Raw genomic sequence first — 18,114 nt, forward strand, 5'->3', positions numbered from 1 at the left:
CAACTGCCCGGTGACCTTTCCTTTGGGACAGAAGCAATCAGGTTAAGTAGTGATGGTTTTTAGCTAAATGAACGTAGAGGAAGAGGACTGAGCTTTTAATGTGCCTGGGGAGAGGAAGGATGGGCTTCTCGTAAGGGCAGGGGCTGCACTGGGGATTTGGGTTTGGTCTCAGCTCTGCTCTGCACTTATCTGACTGTAGGATAGTCGCCACAGATTCCTTCTTTTTCCATTTGCAGCCCCTAAAATCTAGCATTTTTTCCGTTTTCTCGGTTCTTTCTAATGTGAGAAAGGTTTTACTGTTTGGGGAAGGTGGCTTTTTATTGCTTCAGGAGGGTGGTTTTTGGTTTGGGGTTTTCATTTTTTGTCTTGCTTGGGTATTTTTGTGGTGTGCGTTGCCTTTTTTTTGTTTAAATGGAGGAAGCTTCTTGTGCTGGTATGGAACTAATTAGGTCACATAGCTCAGCTGGACCAGAACTTGGGGTCTCTGTATTGTGGTAGTGCTGAAAAGAAACCCTACAAGTCAATGTGTATTGTCTGAGGTTCTTAGGCTAGGCCACTTACGTCCAGCTTTTTGCAAAGCACAATCCAGTTTTCTTTCTTTCTCCTCAGGGTTCACAGACTTTTGCCAGCATTTTGTTCTGTTCTTCAGCAGAAGTAGCTCTGCAGCGCTGATCAGATTAACGAAATGAAGAAATAGGATACCCACCCGGCTTTTAGCTCAATAGCCCTTCAGTGATGAGCCCTTTCAGCTCGGCATTTTTAAGTGTTATTTATACATGTTTATGAACTGAATTTCATTTATACTTGGAAACAAAGGTACTTGTTAAAAAAAAAATAATAATGTGAATAACACTGATTAAAAAGGGAAATATGGATGGTTTTATTCTGCTGCCCTGTCTTTTCCTGGCGTGAAGGCGCTCTGCTCTTCTGAGCTCGTTGACTGGCACGTCTCCAGCAAGGCTTCGTCTCGTAGCCCATAAAGCTCTGGTTTCTTTGTGAAAATGCAGCTGGAGGTGATGACTTCGCAGAGCTTGCAGCCACGGTACCACAGGAAGGAAGATTTACAGTGTGCTGAGCAGAAAAATAAAGCACTTGAGAGGTGTGGAGGATAAAAAAAGAGTATGCAAACTTCATGGCAGAAGAAAGAAATAGGGATGGTTCTGGGAGGAAGCAATTAGCTGGTTGCTTTGCTAATCCACTGAAACCACTTAGATGAGACTTACAAGTGTCTCTGCAACCTGCGAGCTGGCTAACTTAGTACCTGCACTGCCCACAAGTAAGTCATGCAGTAACTTTGTGCTAAAACCTTACATCCTTGCTTTCCTCCAGCGTGCAACTGTTGCCTGCAGAGTTTGCACAGAGTTGTTATCTCTTCCTGCCACCGCTAAAATACCTTTTTTTTTTTTTTTTTTTTTTGCTGCTTCTAAGAATTTAATCCAATTGCAGCAACGGCAAGACGTTACAAGAATTACACCAGGGTGGCAGAGCCGTGACGGGTTCATGTTGTAATGCAGGGCTATGAGCAGCACGGGGTGAGCACGTTTCTGCCTGCTGAATCACTGCCTCAGCGCTTCGCCATGGCTCTGGGAGCTGGCAGAGCAGCCTCCTCCCTGCCCCGGGCTCTGCTGGCGATGAGGAGCCTCGTACCTACATAGGATGCACGCCTCTGAAGGCAACACAAGGGGAAACAGCTTGGTAATACGGGATTTATATCCTGGAACAGCTTCTCCTGAAAAGGTGGTCCTTGAGCTAAAGATGTTGCGTGGTTTGTAATCAAACATTTTCTCACCCGTGTTTTCCTTCTCTGTACTCAGTCCCCGCTGAGTTTTCTGGGGTCGTTCTCTCCCAGGTAAGGTCCTGGCACTGATTCTGTCCCAAAGGACAGGGGTTACTGGTCCCAACTGGTTGGGGTTGGCAGGCACCTCTGGAGGTCAGCTGGTCCAACCACCCTGCTCACGCAAGCTCTCCCTGACCTGGAGCACGTCCAGGTGGCTCGTGAACACCTCCAAGGGCGGTTCGTGGAGCTCTGCCCATGAATAAAACCAGAAGTTGTTTGTGGACTGTTGAGGAGCGAGCTTATTCGGTAGACGTCAGGAAACACCTACCTTGCAGAGATGTGGTGACCGAGCTGACAGTACTCTGTAAATACCAGCTGTCCCCGTCTAATCGTACCTGTAATTACGGGGAAAGCCAGAGGTTCATTCTCAAGGCTGTAGCGATGCAGTTAATTGGAAGTTAATTTGTACGAGGTCATTATAAAGATGGAAGTCTGAACCTCTCGGTAAGTTATAATTAATTGCATCCATCCAGAAACTAAGAAGTGAGTCATAATCATGAAATGTAGACATTGAATTCCTCTTTTTAATAAAAAAGGAGTTGATACCTCAGTCTGGAATGGGACCCAAAGAAATTCCAGCTCGAGCTGAATGCTTGTGCCTCAGTGATGTTTGCTTCTTGTCTCTGAGCTGTGGCTGCTTTGGCTCCTGGACAAGAAAAAAAAAAAAAAAGCTTTGAAGGAAGGGAAAGGTTTCAGCCTCACGAAGCGATGGAGATGGGACATTTGTTGATCCTTTGGTGTTTTTAATCATGTGTCATATGAGCAGTTCCTTCGGTGGCAGAGATCCAGCATCTCAGTGGTCTGCAGATTTGGCCGAGGAAGCATCGTGAGACCTGCTGGGTTTTGAACAGAGGCTGGGCAAGCCTTCGTGTTCCGGATATCATGTGAGATAGTCCTGATGTTCAGAGGCTGAGATCTCATACAGGGACTACATAGAAATGTGTTGGTTTTTTTTGCTTCCACAGTAACTGTGGAAGTAGCTTTAATAACCAGAGGGGAAAACCAAATTTCCTGTTTCTTCCCTCTATCAGTTCCTAAATTCTGCCCCCTTCCTGCACCAAAATCATCTTCAGTAGCACCCAGTGGAAATAGCACATAGATTATTCAAAAAGTCACTAGCTGGGAAATAATTCCTACAAATACCTTAAATTAAGCTCATGAACTTCCTTGCCATGCTTACCTTTGTAACAACGGTATTGCAGGTGGTGCTGTCAGGGTTGGACGTGGGCGACAAGCAGCCAAGGTTTGCTTTTGTGCAGGCAGCTCACAGCAAAGCCATGCTGCCCTGCTGGGCTCGCACAGGTGGGTTTGCCCTCCCCAGTGCATCTCTGGGGTAATTCCTGCGATCCTCTTGTCCTAAATGATCACAGATTATTTTTTTCCTTCCATTAGTTGTCATTGAGGAGGAGACACTATGCCTGTCTTTTAGGGTAACTCTAGGATTTCAACCTTTAGCAGAATTTGCCATGCTCTCCATGTTATAATGGAGTTGTTTTTTCTTATAATAGGAATATTTGTGTTATAAGTAGTCAGATATCTCACTCCAGAATGAGTGTGTCCCCAAACCTTGTGATAGAAGGGGGGAGATACCTTACAGATACCTTAAAGGAGGCTGTAGCGAGGTGGGGGTTGGTCTGTTCTCCCATGTGCCTGGTGACAGGACGAGGGGGAATGGGCTTAAGTTGCGCCAGGGGAGGTTTAGGCTCGATGTTAGGAAGAACTTCTTTACTGAAAGGGTTGTTAGACACTGGAACAGGCTGCCCAGGGAAGTGGTGGAGTCACCATCCCTGGAGGCTTTAAAAGACGTTTAGATGTAGAGCTTAGTGATATGGTTTAGTGGAGGGCTGTTAGTGTTAGGTCAGAGGTTGGACTCGATGATCTTGAGGTCTCTTCCAACCTAGAAATTCTGTGATTCTGTGATTCTGTAATAGATATTAATAACAACATGTAAGAGCCCAATTTAATCATGGATACTGAAATACTTTGCATTTCGAACATTAACTGCTGCTTGCATCCTTGAACCTTGCCAATATGCCAGACATCTCCCTGTTCCTGAGATTTGCATGGGATTTTATGCTCCCTGATGATATATTAGCAGTGTTTGCAGCACTGTGCACCCTCAGGCTAAGAAAGCAGCCTGCCCACAGCAGCTGCTGCTCACGGCACCCAGGCAGAGATGCTTAGATCTTAATGCAGAGCATTGGACTGATACCTGCAAAGGTGAAGTCTGTGCCTCCAACAGCTTGTAGGATAAAGAGGCTGTGAAGCAACATGTTAGAAAGGAGAAGCTGTAACTGGAATATGTTAGATCAGTTTCTAACTTTCTAATAAGCAAAGTTAGATCAGTTTCTAATTTGAGGGGTTGCAGGCAGTTGTTGAATGCTTTGCTGTAGTTGTAACACCAAGCCAATGCGTGAGGCTGGCTAGGAGGTTTGTACGTTGTCCAAATTTTAAAGGAAGTAAATCTCCTAAGCTTTTCAGAATGGCTTTGGGAAGGATGCCCATCGAAGGAACAAGGATTAGGAAGAATGCCTCTGTTGGGCTTTGTCTCACCCAACATCTTGGCAATTTTCTGATATCCAGGTTTGGGCTGCTCCTGTGGTTCCTGAGGCATGTTGCACGCCCCACACTGATGAGAACCATTGCTGTAGGGGATGTGTATGTATATGTACACATCCTATACCCCTCCAAATCCCTGGTGTCACCTGTGGTCTGCAGCCACTGTTTCACCGCACGTCCTGCAAACATGATGGGTGTAAGCTTCTGCTGCCCATGCTCATGCCTCTGAGTGTACATTTCTCTGCTCTTCTGAGCCAAATCATCCCCTTTTCGGCAATTTTTGAGTCTGAATAGCATCTTTCCATTCTTGAATTTCCATGTATGGGGCATTTATTTAAGTTAGGCCAAGAAGGCCAACCCCACCCTTTAGCATTGCCTAGGAGAAAACAGCATCTTCTGTCATCTTGGGTGGATTCTCCCTTTTTGGAGGATGTGATTCCTCTGCCCCAATGTGCCTGCCTTGTGTGACCATAGGTGCAGTTAATGTTTTAGTAATTTGGAGTTACTTAACCAATAATTTGAAATCTTTCATGGAATCAGCAGAGGGAAGCGAGTACGTGACAGTTTTCCCTGCTGGCTGACACCTCTCCCTGAAGCTCTAAAATAGCTTTAAGTCTTGGAGGATTATTTGACCCCCCCGGAAAGTTTGTCTTGCCATTTACCAGCCGGAACAATGCAGCCGTGGAGAACTTCAAAGCGACTTTGCTTTGACAGCAGTGGGATCCAGGTTCCTTCCTGTAAACACTCACTTTTTGTGGCTCAGATCCCTTGTTTTTAAAAGCATTTTATTATTACCCACCTCATATTCTCTGCCCGGGAGCTTGGCGGTGTGCGTGATCCTCCTGGCCTGTGCTTTTCTTCACTTGTGGGGAAGCCAAATTCATCTCCCCACGTGCTCAGTGTGATAGGCTGGATTGAATTGTTTTTACATTAATTTTTTCTTTTAATGTCGCCACGTTTTATAACTTATTTCCAGTGATTAAGGGAGGCCTTGCACGCAGAAGCAGCAATGCAAAAATACCGTGCTTATCTCATGAATCTCTGCTTCAAGATAGCGTGCTTTGTTTTATCAGGAACTTAATTAGAAGCGGTTGAGGATCTTAATTTTGATCATTGCAGACTGCTTATTGCAGTGGGAGACAGACCACTGGTAACTGGTGCCAGCCCAGGGCGATGCTGGTTTGACATCGCGCACTTCAGCTGTGAGCCTCACGTGAGAAATGGGGAGCTGTTTGAAACCACAGGGATATTTTCTAGCAGCTTAAGCAATATTATTTCATCATTTTCCCTCTTCTACCTTATCCTGCTTGTTTCCTGGTGACGTGTGCTGATTTGCTGGCACTCCAGACTGGTTTGATACCATAGAGGATGGTTGCTGCTCTCATTTGGGGTTCCCTGCTCCAGTGGGGTATCGCTGTTGCCGTGTCCTTGGCAGAAAGGTGAAGAGCAGGTTGGCAAACCTTGTATTTAGCCAACAACCAAAAACTAGAAAGAATTTTAATTTCTAGCCTTTGCTATTTGAAAGTGAGGGGAGTTGTTTGCTTGCTTGGCACCAGTCATTCTGTGAAAGCAAAACTTTTCTGAGCTGCAGCCTTGCGTAGCTGCTCCTTGCTGTGTTTCACTCTGGGATTTTATGAGAAACCTTCAGTAAAACATTTAGTCCCCTGATATAAACCTGATACAAAAGTCTTTGTCACAGAGTTTTAGGTCAGTAATATGAAATGGCTTTAGCTGCTTATCCCTTAGCTTTTGGGGCTGCTTTTTTGGATTTGCTTATTGTTGTAAAGGTTTGGAAGTGGAAGACCCCTTACCATAAGGTTGAGTATCAAATGTGATGTTTTGTGTATTATACCTGCTGACTGCATGTATTTGTGCTTAAATTCATTAAAATCACTGCTTAAATTCCTTCTTTTTGCCCAAATATACCTTCACATCATAGCCTTTAGAGACTGAAGGGTCTCTTGTATGACCATAAGATAAATGGTGAAGTACTTCACGTGCTGCAGCTACCACGTGGCTTTCATGCAACTCTGGTCATCGTCTTGGGAAGTTGTGTTGTGAAGAGGGAAACACGTCCTAAGAACTGAGTGCTCAGAAGCCAGAGACTAGAGAAACACAAATGAGGAATTACACATCTGTTTTGTAACAGCAGAGGCTTCGGGCTGTTGGAGCAAAGTGCCGCAGGGAGCAGGGGGCTCTGGTTTGCAAGCAGCAGAGCCTTGGCCAGAAGGAGCTGGGATGGCCAAGCACAAGGTGAGGGGTATTACTGTACAGCTGGTGTTACGAGGTCAGCTTACCTGTCTTGCTTTAACATCTGTCCAGCTTTAATTCCTCTGAATACATCGAGGACGTGATGGGTAGTAATTTCACAATGCCATGCATGGGTATAGAGCAGATCTGAAAGGTAAGTGGCATATTTACAGATTTGCTTTTATTGTACACTGAGTTGTGACTGCACTGAAATCAGCTTTTACACAGGCTGTGTGACCATGTCTAGCATCCTCCTCAAAGCCTTTGTTCATCCCTGTTCAACAAGCTGGGTGTGTTGGCGTGAGCGAACGAACCTTGGTTAACTGGGCAGCTGAAAGGAAGGCTTGGTTTGGGAGAAAGCAGGGCAAGCACTGCTACGAGATCCAAGAAATACAGCCTCCCTCCTCTTGCCTTCTTTCTAAAGCTCTTAGATGCTAGACAAAATGACTTGTGTTGTGAAACCCTCTTCCTTAGATTGGCATGACAGGCCATAAAACATGTAGCGGGGAGGGAGGATAAAGGAAGCCTCCGAGCTCCAGCCCTGCTGCCAACAAACGCAGCCTTGGGTAAGTCACCATTCCCCTTTATCAAAGCCATCCAGCAGGAACAATGCAAGAGGCTTCGAGAGACTCTCTGTGCTTTTCTGTTACTGAGAAAGGAAAAAGAAAAGCTTCACATTTAAATCATACGGGTTTTGTGTGATAAAGCAGGTAGCTGGATTAACGCCGTTGAAGCAGGTGACAAACGCACTCACAAGCACTGTGTAATGAAAGGTTTGTAAAACCTGGATGTAGATTTATTTTTTTTGACTCATGTCTATATGCTGTGATGGTTTGATAGGCACGCTTAACAACCTAAAGCATTGCACAGCAAGCCAGTTTCCTGGGCTTGAAAGACAGCTTGCTTCAACGTGTGCTGCTAACTGATAAATACAATCTCCAGGCTCATTAATTAAACTAAGCAGGCTTATTCTGAGTTAAGGCTTTCTTTGCACGAAGTACAATCATGTTTAGAGGTGCGCTGTGTGGTTTTCACTCCAATGAACACGTGCTACGAGGGGTTGTGTGGTATTTGAGGCGCTCTCTGAAGTGCTCACAAGTCATCGGAGAAAATCCATTTAGCAGTTGAACTTAAAGACCATTCCCATTGGAAAAAAAAACTAGATAACTTGGTGAGGATATTAAGAGATGTGATTTTCTGCTGCTAATTTCTGGTGGGTTTGCTCAGTGATTTTGGGCAAAAGCCATTGCCTGATGTCTGAAGGAAACCCTGGGCTTGGCACAAGCTTTGAAAATCTTACAGAAGGGCTTGAGAGTTTTGAAACCCTTGGGTATCAGAGTCCTGCTTGAAACTGTATTGCAGCTACAAATCATATCAGGTATTCTTCAAGTTCCTAGTGCATATTTATTTCCAAAAAGCTGTGGGGAGTTGCAGCGTTGGCAGCCTTTCAAGCAATCTCTGACAATACAGCTTTATGCCTTCTAACATATTTTCGCTTCCTTTCTTTTTGCAAGTCATGTTTTAACCAGATTTCTTTCCCTTTCAACTCTGGAAGGCAAATGTACTGTTTGAAGCAGCGTGTTGTACTTGGAGAGGCTACATTTTCCTCTCATTCTGGGGAACAATAAATGGAAACTTGCATGTTTGGCACTGCACGGCCCAACTCTTCCTCTGGGAGCGTTCAGTCGTGAAATTGCTGATGGGAAAATCAAAGTTCAAGGAAAAAAACAGAGGGGTAAGCAGGGAGGTGGAAGCAAGGGAAGGTCTTTTCAGGTGCTGGCTTTTAATATACAGGTAACAGACACAAACAGTGTGGCTTGAAGCTCTTCTGCGTGGGCCAAATGTGTTTGAGTTTTTTCCTGCACAGACTTTGGAAAGCCTAAAAGCCTCCTGGTTTTAGTTTTGGGCTCACATCTGACTCTACGTGGTGCCAGACAGCGCGATCAGCTGGGAAGGTGAAGCTGCATTCCTTCGTGTTGCTCCAGTTCTGCAAAAACATTAATTTATGGATTGCATTTTGTAGGTAGGGCTCCTGATTTATAAGCGTAGCATTTCTCTAAGGGTCATTATTCACCGGGAACTGAATTCCTGGTCGCTTGTGTTAACCAGCACAATAGCAGCAGTGCATTGCATTGTCCCGTTCACTCCAGCACTGCAGGAACTGGAGTGAGAGCAGGTTGCTGGCGAGGACTGATGCCTCAGCTTCTCCTGTGCTTGTCCTGGCAGTGCCAGCTCCCGTTGCAGCCCTGCAAGCAAGGAGTTAGGACAGCAAACTCCACCTTGCGCTGCAGTGAAGTGAGGCATGGTAAGAAGCTGCTATCGATTGTTAATTACACAAAGCACTTGGGTGAGATGCCCCAACTTCACACAGCCCTTTTCCATCCTGTGTTTAAAATAGCACCGTGAACATCTGCGTGACTCGGTTCTTTTGGGAGCTGGTTATGAAATCAAGCTTTACCTATCCTGAGAGTGTGGACAACGCCAGCACAGTGATAACTCTCACTGCAGAGGGAAACTTTATCACGGTGGCCTGGCTTTTGTGGTATCAGATGACAAAACTGGATATCCAGCATCTTCTCTGTTTGTGGTTGTGCTTGGACAGCCTCATTCAATCAGCTGCATGAGCAAACACTTAAGGATTTTCTAAGCCAGAGTGGCCAAATTATGCTAATTAGACATCTTGTCTGCTTTGTTACGCTGGCTGCAGAACAGTAATGAGGGGAAGGGAGCACTGTCAGGTTGATTAAGGCACAGAACTGACTTACCTAAAAGCTGTCATCATTCTCCTATATATGTCTAAATACTTAGATTTTAGTATATCCTTTCTGCATATGATTGGTTTCGTGTCACTTAAGACACGAAATAACCCCAAAACCAGTTAAAATAGCTCATCCAATAAAATCAAGCAGTAGCTGGGGATGGCAAGGCAATATGCTGAAGTCTGATTTTTGAGGAACTTAACTCAGCTGGAGCATGTGATCTTTATATGAATTTCCCTTTGCTCCTCTTTCCTCTTATATACTTTGTCATCTGTTATGTTCAGTTCCTGTGATGTCCACAGGCTTTTATCTGAATGTCTGATATTAATTTCACATGTGTTTGGTGTTGTTTTTTTTTTATCAAAGCAAGCTACTAGGTTTTGTCCTTCTGCAAAAAAATGCCGGAGGGAAAGACTTTTTTAATTTCAGGGCTGTGTTTTGGGGACAACAACTGCTAACAAATCATTTCTTTAGCAATACAGGCTTCATCCCAGAGCAGCTGACCTTGGGTAATCCCCCCACCTGCCTGCAAGGTAACAGATCCTTCATTCATGTTTCCTGCTGGCAGGAGGAGGAGGAGGGATGAAGAAGCACATCCAACTGAGTTGTTTTCAGCTTTGGTTTTTAGGACTGATGGTAAGAGGTGGGCATGAGTATCATGCAAGGCTACTAAAGGGTCTGCAGAAGAAAGAAAACCTACTGGAAACCATTTGTAGGTGCTATAGTAGCTACGTAACTTGACTTCTTTCTCGCTGTAGCTCCAGACATTGGCACTGAGGTTTGTATCGTGCTCTTGCCAGCAAGAGTGGGGAATCTGGAAAAGGAAAGTACAGACAGAGCTGCTTAAAGTGATTTAACCATGGGATCTGTGTGTCTCCCGAATCTCAGCCCTGGGCTCCAGATGAAATAAACAATGCGGTAACTCTCCAAGATAATTTTGGCAGACCTTCTGGCTGTCGGGTTTCATTTGTTGTTTTTTTTTTTTTTTTTTTTTTTTTTTTTTTTTTTCCTTTCCTCCCCTTCTACGTCCCGTTAGGAAATAATTAAGTGTTGTCTTCTCCTTCACGCTGCAGATTTTCAGTTTCTGTCTTAAATTACCTGCTAGCTGGCGGAGTTGGTGGGGCACAACAAACTTATTTGTGTGATAATCACAAGTACTGTTTTGTGGTTATTTTTTTTACCACATTAATTGCTATTATGAACTTCTGGTGTTCTGTAGTGGTAGGCAGTGTGAGCTCTGTGGAACAGCTGATCTGCAAACACACTCTGGTTTATTTTTGGCAGGGCCACCAGTCCACTTTCATGTGATAACTTCCTCTTGGAGAGCCTTCTTTCCTTTTCCTAGCCCCCACCAAAACACAGGTAGACCTTGAGGATAATGATTTCCTTTTAAGCAAGTTGTGTGTGGCTTTTTATTAATTTTGTAAGGAAGTCGCATGCGACTGGCTTGATACATCTGCACAGTTTGGGGGAGTTGGAGTTGGGAAAACATCCAGGTGGAAATGAAGACTTGGATTTAGCTGATGTACATGGTCTAACAGCAAGGAGCTGCAGCTGCTCCCCATCTGAGTTTCTCTGCCTGCCCTATGTAGAATTTAAACTTGAATGGGAAGGGATATAATCTTTTTGGTTACAACCTGCTTGTTCCTTATTGCCAAATAATTTAACTGGTAATGCTACAAATTGCAAGGAGGACAGCTGACTTTTAAATTCCACATTGAGTGATGTTCCCAAGCAGTTTGCTGTTTTTTTTTTTTTTCAGTCTGATTGGGAAACTGCCTTGTGAATTTGCGTGGATGATCCAGTAACCACGGAATCCAGCCGTGACATTTCTAGAAGTGTGTATTTGATTTATGGTTTCTGTTTTGTCACGCCATAGAAAGTATCGTGTATTAAGCATTGGCTGGATTGTGTAGTTTCACACTAGCAGAAAACTTGGGTTTTGGCTATTGGCTTCTCAAACGTGTCTGATGTCTTTTAGATTTGGAGAAACAAAATGTGTGTTTGTTGCTTCAAGTTGTTGGAGCAGAGGTAGGTCCTGTTCATCCATTGGGATGCCAGTGCCTGCCTATTCCTCAACGTAGATGCTCCTAACTGCTTTTTGTAAGCCCTGCTTTTTGTAATTCAGATTAACCACAGGTATCATTGAGCATACATGGAATCTCTAAATTTGGTTAATCATTACCAAAATAACGCTTTTGTCAATGATGTGTCCATTTAATTAAAAGCAGTTCTCGAGATATGTGTAGGAACATCTGTTTTTATTATTTCTTGGAGGGATGCTGCTGTGCAAAGTGCTAAATCACGATTGGGTGCTATCGAGTGCTTCTGCATGTGCTGTCCCATATGAATCACAGGCAACAAGTTGCATCGAAAAGCAAGAAGTTTCTGGGAGACAACCAGCAGGGAATCTAGAAATTCAAAGGTAGAAATCAGCAGAAACCCTCACTTGGCACCTCGGGACATGTGAAAGCCTTACAGCTCGTTATTGTTTATAAATACCAGCAACTGGCTGTGAATCCTACAGCAGCAGCCTTAAAATAGCTCCTTCCCAACACAGAGCTGGCATCAGGAGCCGACGAGTGTGGTATCACCTCCAGGTGTGTTTGAAAACACAAGGCTTAACTGCATACATGAGGCTAATGAATTAGCATACTGTTATGGAAATAACCACAAAATATTAAACACTTTTCCACGTGGTGCATCCCACACGTTGTATCCCAAACAGAAAGCTGGGAAAGGAAAAGAGGAACTGAAATGAAACCAGCTGATCGCTGCTAGCAAGTATCTGCTGTTAGAGGCTAGGGTGAAAGGAAAGAGCAGTGCGTGGAGGTAAACACTAGTTCACATGTGAGGTTAGAGCTGACATTTTGCTTCTTTTAGGGTTTTGGACTTCCAGAATTTCAGCTTTTTGCAGAGAGTGTTGTGCCCACCTTGAACATATGCTGCGTCTGCATTCGCTTCATAAAGGAATTACACAGCGTTTGCTTGGGACTCCAGGCTTTCAGTAACAATAGAATTATTTTTAAGAGTTGCACATTTAGAAGAAGAATTAAGAAGTACGAGCAATGAATTTTATAAGGGTACAATAAGACAATGTGGTTGATTCTCTGGGCTGTTGGCTTCTTTCCCCCCTTTAATTGCAATGCCTTATGGCAGAATTGACTGGTGACACTTGACAAAACCTTTTTTTCTGTAGCTCTTACGAAGAAGGTGAAAACCACCTCTGTACCACCAGGCCAGAAGCTATTTTGAGAGCAGATTCCCTCTTCTTCTAGAGCAGTGGCAGTTTTAAAAATGAACATCTTTCAGGGCTGCAGCATGCTGGCAGTGGTGAGACATGAGCTATTCCTACGTTTTCTGCAGCGCCTGTGCACATGTTTGGAGTTCATCATCCCTGACAGTGGGAACCAGCACACAGGTCTCAGTTCCTAGGTGATTGATCACTCAGTTCACTAGGACTTCGTGTAAAGCTATTTTATCATGGCAGTGTTCCCAGAAAAGCCAAACAATTGTTATTAGCCAGGACTGGACGTTGTGGATGCTTTAGCCCAGAAAAATCTTCTGAGCTTTGAATTCATGACTGGTGCAGCATCTGTCCTGGAGGTGCTGCGTGTTTGTTTGCCGTGGCCAAATTAAGGCTCACTCATGCAATGTTTTGTGTCAGCCAGCTCCTGGGCTCCCTGGTTTTCATGACATTTTACCAAATCCCTTTTGAGGTTCTTTCTATGGTAAGTGGAGGCATCGGTACCCAATAGCCTCGTAACTCCATCCTTGGGCATCCAGGACATTTGAACACACAATGAAATTTTAATTAGCCCGTGTCATTGCACACATGCAAGGTTGTCATGAGAAGGACTTCTTTTTAAAGTATCTACAGTCACGAATGCTTTTTGCTTCTGAAACAGCGTCGTGAAAAGGTCAAAGGCTCCTTTTTAGGCTGACGGCTTTTTGGAGGGAGAGGTGTTGAAAGGGGTTTCAAAGGAAAAGGCCTGCTGGGGAGATAAACAGCTCCGTGGTAAGAGGAGTGCAGGAAGCAAAGAGATGGTGTTGCCTGCGAGGAGCTCTTAGAAGTAATTAGCGATAAGAGCGAGGAAGGAGGAAATCTGGTTGGCAGCTGCTGCGCCTTCAGCAGCGCCTCTGACCTTGGCCTAGAGGTGCCTTGAAGCTGCCAGGGGATGAGAGGTTTGCTGGAGGGAGATCACAGAGTTGTAGGGTTTGGAAGGGACCTTCAGAGACCATCAGGTCCAACCCCATTGCCTAAGCAGGTTCCCTAGAGCAGGCTGCCCTGGGAGGCATCCAGACGGGCCTTGAATATCCCCAGAGACCCCACAGCCTCCCTGGGCAGCCTGTCCCAGTGCTCCGTCACCCTCACCGTGAAGAAGTTCTTTCACATGTTGGTGCGGAACTGCCTGGGCTCCATTTTGTGGCCATTGCCCTTTGTCCTGTCCCCACAGACACTGAAAAGAGGTTGGCCGAGTCCCTCTGCCTCCCACACTTCAGTTACTTATAAATACTGATAAGATCCCCTCTCAGTCTTCTCTTCTCCAGGCTGACCAGCCCCAGCTCTCTCAGCCTTTCCTCACAGGGGAGATGCCCCAGGCCCCATATCATCTTTGTGGCCCTAAGAGATGAGAGCTTTGCTGAAAATCCGCGGGCAGTGCCTCTGGGTCACTTCTCATCGTGTGTCCCGTATTCAGGCATTATTTCACGTATTGCAAGCCGATGCCAGATCACAGGGCTGATGTTGGCACCATCTCAGTGCCTGCTCAGGGCACTGGGAGCGGTGTCCCCACCCCAGGGGAGCTTTTTCCTCCCCTTGCAGCGGGACAGCCCCAAAGCTGAGAGCCCACGGGCTGTTGGCCGGAGTCCAGCGCCCAGGAGGCCGGCTGGTAGGAAAACACCCGGCGGGGATTCAGCCTGACACCATTTATTTGGGTAAAAGGGATAACTGGTGGCTCACGGTGCGTGTTTCACCTTGCTGAGTACCTGAACCCTTGCCAAATCTGCGAAGTGATAACTTAATCCATGATTGCTCCCTACAGCGCTGCAGGCGATGCTCTCTGGAAGGATGTTTTGTCAGCCAAAACGTGTCTATGTAGCCTTACCAACCTCAGCTACAATGCCTCTTCCAGCTAGGTAATTTCTGAATTAATTTGTGGCCAGATGCTTTTACCTTATCTACGTTGTGGCTTCTGCAGTCGGTACCACTAGTCGTGCATCTTTGCTAATCCGTGTTACTGATTTCTTTATCTTTTCAGCACCAATAAATTACCAAAAATAGCATTCAAGCCCTCAAGCAACTGCCGTATGTGGTTTTGAAGGTGATGGGTGCTGGTGCAAGTGTTTAGTGAAAGATATTTTTTTTTTAATAATATAAATAAAGATGGTTGGAACAAGAAGTACAGAATAAAAGATTATTTAAAACGACCTTCCCCGTTAAACACTCCAGGATTATCTGGCTCCCCAAAGGAGAGCTTTCAGCTGGAACGCAGTGGGCACGAGAGAACTGCAGTGCTTTGGAATAGTTACACAGTGTGATGAGTCAAGAATAGTTCACCGAATATTTCCTGGCCTTTAAAAATGGCCACGGAGATTTGTTGGGGTGGATGGGAGAAGAATAGACAGAGCAGACAAGTCAGTTCCTCCTTCGGACAAAAGCTGAATTTAGGAAATTTAAGGGCACGGTGAGATGCTACGGCGAACTGGTAGCACTCAGACAGAAATAGTTTGGGCTTCTCCCCCCAAATGCTGAAGAAATTCTGCAAAGGGAAGGAAATGGAAATGCTAAGTACACGGGCAGAGTTTTAGTCCTGCTAAGGGCTGCAGCACCTTGGGGCTGTGCATTCATCTGCCCCTTGTCCGCACCATACACATCGCAAGCCCGCAAGGCTTCACCCTGTAACCTCCAGGGCTCTGTCTCCCCTTTTCACTCCAAAGACTCTTTTTTTGTTGTTTTCAAAACAAGTTCTTTCTGCTATAAGCTTTTGTGCAGCTCTGGGTTTAAGAGAATTAAGTGTTTGCCTGGAGCACTATGACATTTTCTTCCAGCAGTCCGGAGCCATTAGCAAGGCATATATGGGACATGGGAGCTGAGCTGTCATGGGGAAGGCTTGCCTCTAATTTTCATAATCAGCCGGATTTTCCCTTTGCTTTTCAGCAAGCAGGTCAATTACAGCTTATTCTCCCCAAAGACCTCCCACCCACGTGCTGGGAAAAGAGCAGCTGATTTCCGAGTCCTGGAGCAGCTGGGGTTGGAAGGGACCTACCTTAAAGCTCATCCCTTTCCACCCCCTGCCATGGGCAGGGATGCCACCCACTGGGTTTGAATGCTGCACTGAGGATGAGGATTTCTTTTCCATGGCAGGCAGAAAAGCATCTCGATGCAAAAATTTTACCAAAAAAAAAACAGATAAATTTATTTACTCATGCCAGGTATTCTAGTAGTCGGGTTGCAGTCCTGAAAGCATGTTATAGTTTGGAATAACGTCAACGGAAAATTATTCCTCCTTTTCATAGTAGGATTATGGATAGGTGAGGAAAGCAAGCCTTTCTCAACATCTTTTGTTAACACTGTATTTGCTGCTGCTGAGCTGTTTGAGTGAATTTGCATAGAAAAAGTACTGGGTAAAAAGGTTCAAAATCCTCATGAACGAGAAGTAGCATATCAGTGCATGCCAAATATTTCACGTTTCTGTTGACGTTCAGCATCTGTCAAATGTCAGAGTGGGTATTGATGGCTGCCTGCTCTACTATCATTCTGTTATCAGTGAATAGAGTTTGTCGAAATGGGTCAGAGGAATATAGACACTGCTGTAAGGGTGGTGGTCAGAGGGGAGGTGTGTAGTCTGTGCTCTTGGGGAGAGCGAAATATAGTCTAACTTTTTTTTTTTTTTTTGAAAGATACGAATGCTAATTTTACTATAAGAAATGTTTGAAGCTCCTAATACACGAAGACTTTCTTGAAGTGCTGTTGTTGAGATGACAGTGTGTTGACAAGCTGCTGTGCTCAGGCTGCGTTTTATAGAGTGGTTCAGACACCCCGTGCTGTTCTCTTACCCCTCCCAGGCTCCTTGGGCATCACCCCAGTGGGCTGATAGCACGTGGAGGTTGTGCAACAACCTCTTCCCTATCGCTACCATCGTGAAATGTGTACGTGCTGAAATAAGGAAATTCAGGCAGTTACTGAACCGTGGAAGCAAGACAAATATCTCTTACGCTAATAACCAAACCTTTCTGCCTGCAGCGCTTACCTTCCCCCCCTATGCAAATAGATCAACATCATTTGTGATTTCCAGTGTGCGTGTAGTTTTAAATATTGCTCGACTCCCTGAACGTGGAGCTGGATCCAAAACATGTCGTGCATAGACTTGCCAGCTGACAATAACGCTTCGCAGAGCAGCTGCCTGGTTCTGGAGGCACCAAAAAGGGCTCCAAGGTATAAACTTGGGCACTGTGCATGGTCCAGAGCACGTGCTCTTGAACACCCAAACACCCGGTGATGCTGAAACTGCACTGCACGGACGTTCAGAAACTGGATAGTATATCCAACGAAATTCCCAACCTCATAAATACACGAAATTCCCAACCTCATACATGTAAACACCTTGGGTGTTCAGCCAGCACACCGTTGACGTTGAGTTCTTCACAAAACACAGCCACAACAGTTTTCTCTGTTGAGCTGCAGCTCTTTCAGATGTTGTTTGCTTGCCTCCTCAGATAGGCGTCCCCTTCAGGAAGATGTTATTTGAAGACGAGAAGGTAAATTTTTGGAAGTGGAAGACAAGTTGACAGAGGCAGTTTGACTTGCTGCTTAGCCCACCAAGCTGGAAGGTGTCTCCTCAGCTGCAGTCTTTGTGGCTACCTAATATAAACTACATGGGCAATCATGAGATAGCTGACTACATTCTTTTGGGATGTGGACTTCACAGCAGAAAATGTGTAATAGGAGGTATTAGAACATGGAATTTATTCGTGTCCGAGGTAATTCAGTGGAAAGAGGAGATAACAGAATTAGCAAGCACTCAGCTGCACTTAACCATAGAGTAGACACCTCTTCTATGCACTGTGTTTAGAGGGATTTGGTGAACATTTAAAAGAAACAGCAAACATGACCAAACTGTTACGACCAAAATGTTTGTGCTCCTGTCTCTGTCCCTCTTTCCCACCTTTTTCTTCTCCCAGCTACCCATAGACTCTCCATAGAAACGTCTGTGGATGTCATCAAGTTTTTCTTTCCAAAGGAAAGGGCATTGACGCTTCTCCAGCAGTGCACAAGGGCAGGGAGGGCTCTGGGAGGGCTGTCCCATGCAGTTTTTGTCTCTCGGTGGTACAGGCATCACGGTGGTTTGCTCCCAACTTTCACCCTTTTGCTGAGTCAGTAAGAAAAACCGTCTTGCATCAAGGAGCTGTGGTAGGCCTTGAGGTAATTTTCCAGTGAGAAGAGAGGCAAAACTTTCCAAAATGCTCCAGGTGACTGAAAACGGATGCAGAAAAAGTTGCTTTGAAAGGTTTTTCCCAGGAAAACCGATGCTGGGTACTCTGCCCTGGTGGGCTGTAGTGAACACCCACAGTGAGGTCAGAAATATGAGGTGGAGACATATGGCATGGCTGTGTGATGCTGGGAAGGCCTCAAGATGCTCTGTGTTAAATTTATGGTGAAAATGCTCTTTGTGTTTAAAGTCTTTTTCTCCTTTTTGAGTATTCTTG

The 18,114-nt window shown here is 45.1% G+C and overlaps 1 protein-coding gene and 1 long non-coding RNA gene across 3 annotated transcripts in view; both read left to right on the forward strand.

Moving 5' to 3' along the window:
• The window catches only part of KIF13B (kinesin family member 13B), a 119,573-nt gene that overhangs the window by 19,700 nt on the left and 81,759 nt on the right, over window positions 1–18,114 (forward strand). The window lies entirely within an intron of this gene.
• Window positions 11,975–12,619, forward strand: LOC311434086. The gene is made up of 3 exons (XR_014691251.1): window positions 11,975–12,005; window positions 12,134–12,237; window positions 12,605–12,619. It is a non-coding gene; the product is annotated as an uncharacterized lncRNA (long non-coding RNA).

This window comes from Aythya ferina (genome assembly GCF_964211825.1).
Source record: "Aythya ferina genome assembly, chromosome: 3".
Classification (NCBI taxonomy): domain Eukaryota; kingdom Metazoa; phylum Chordata; class Aves; order Anseriformes; family Anatidae; genus Aythya; species Aythya ferina.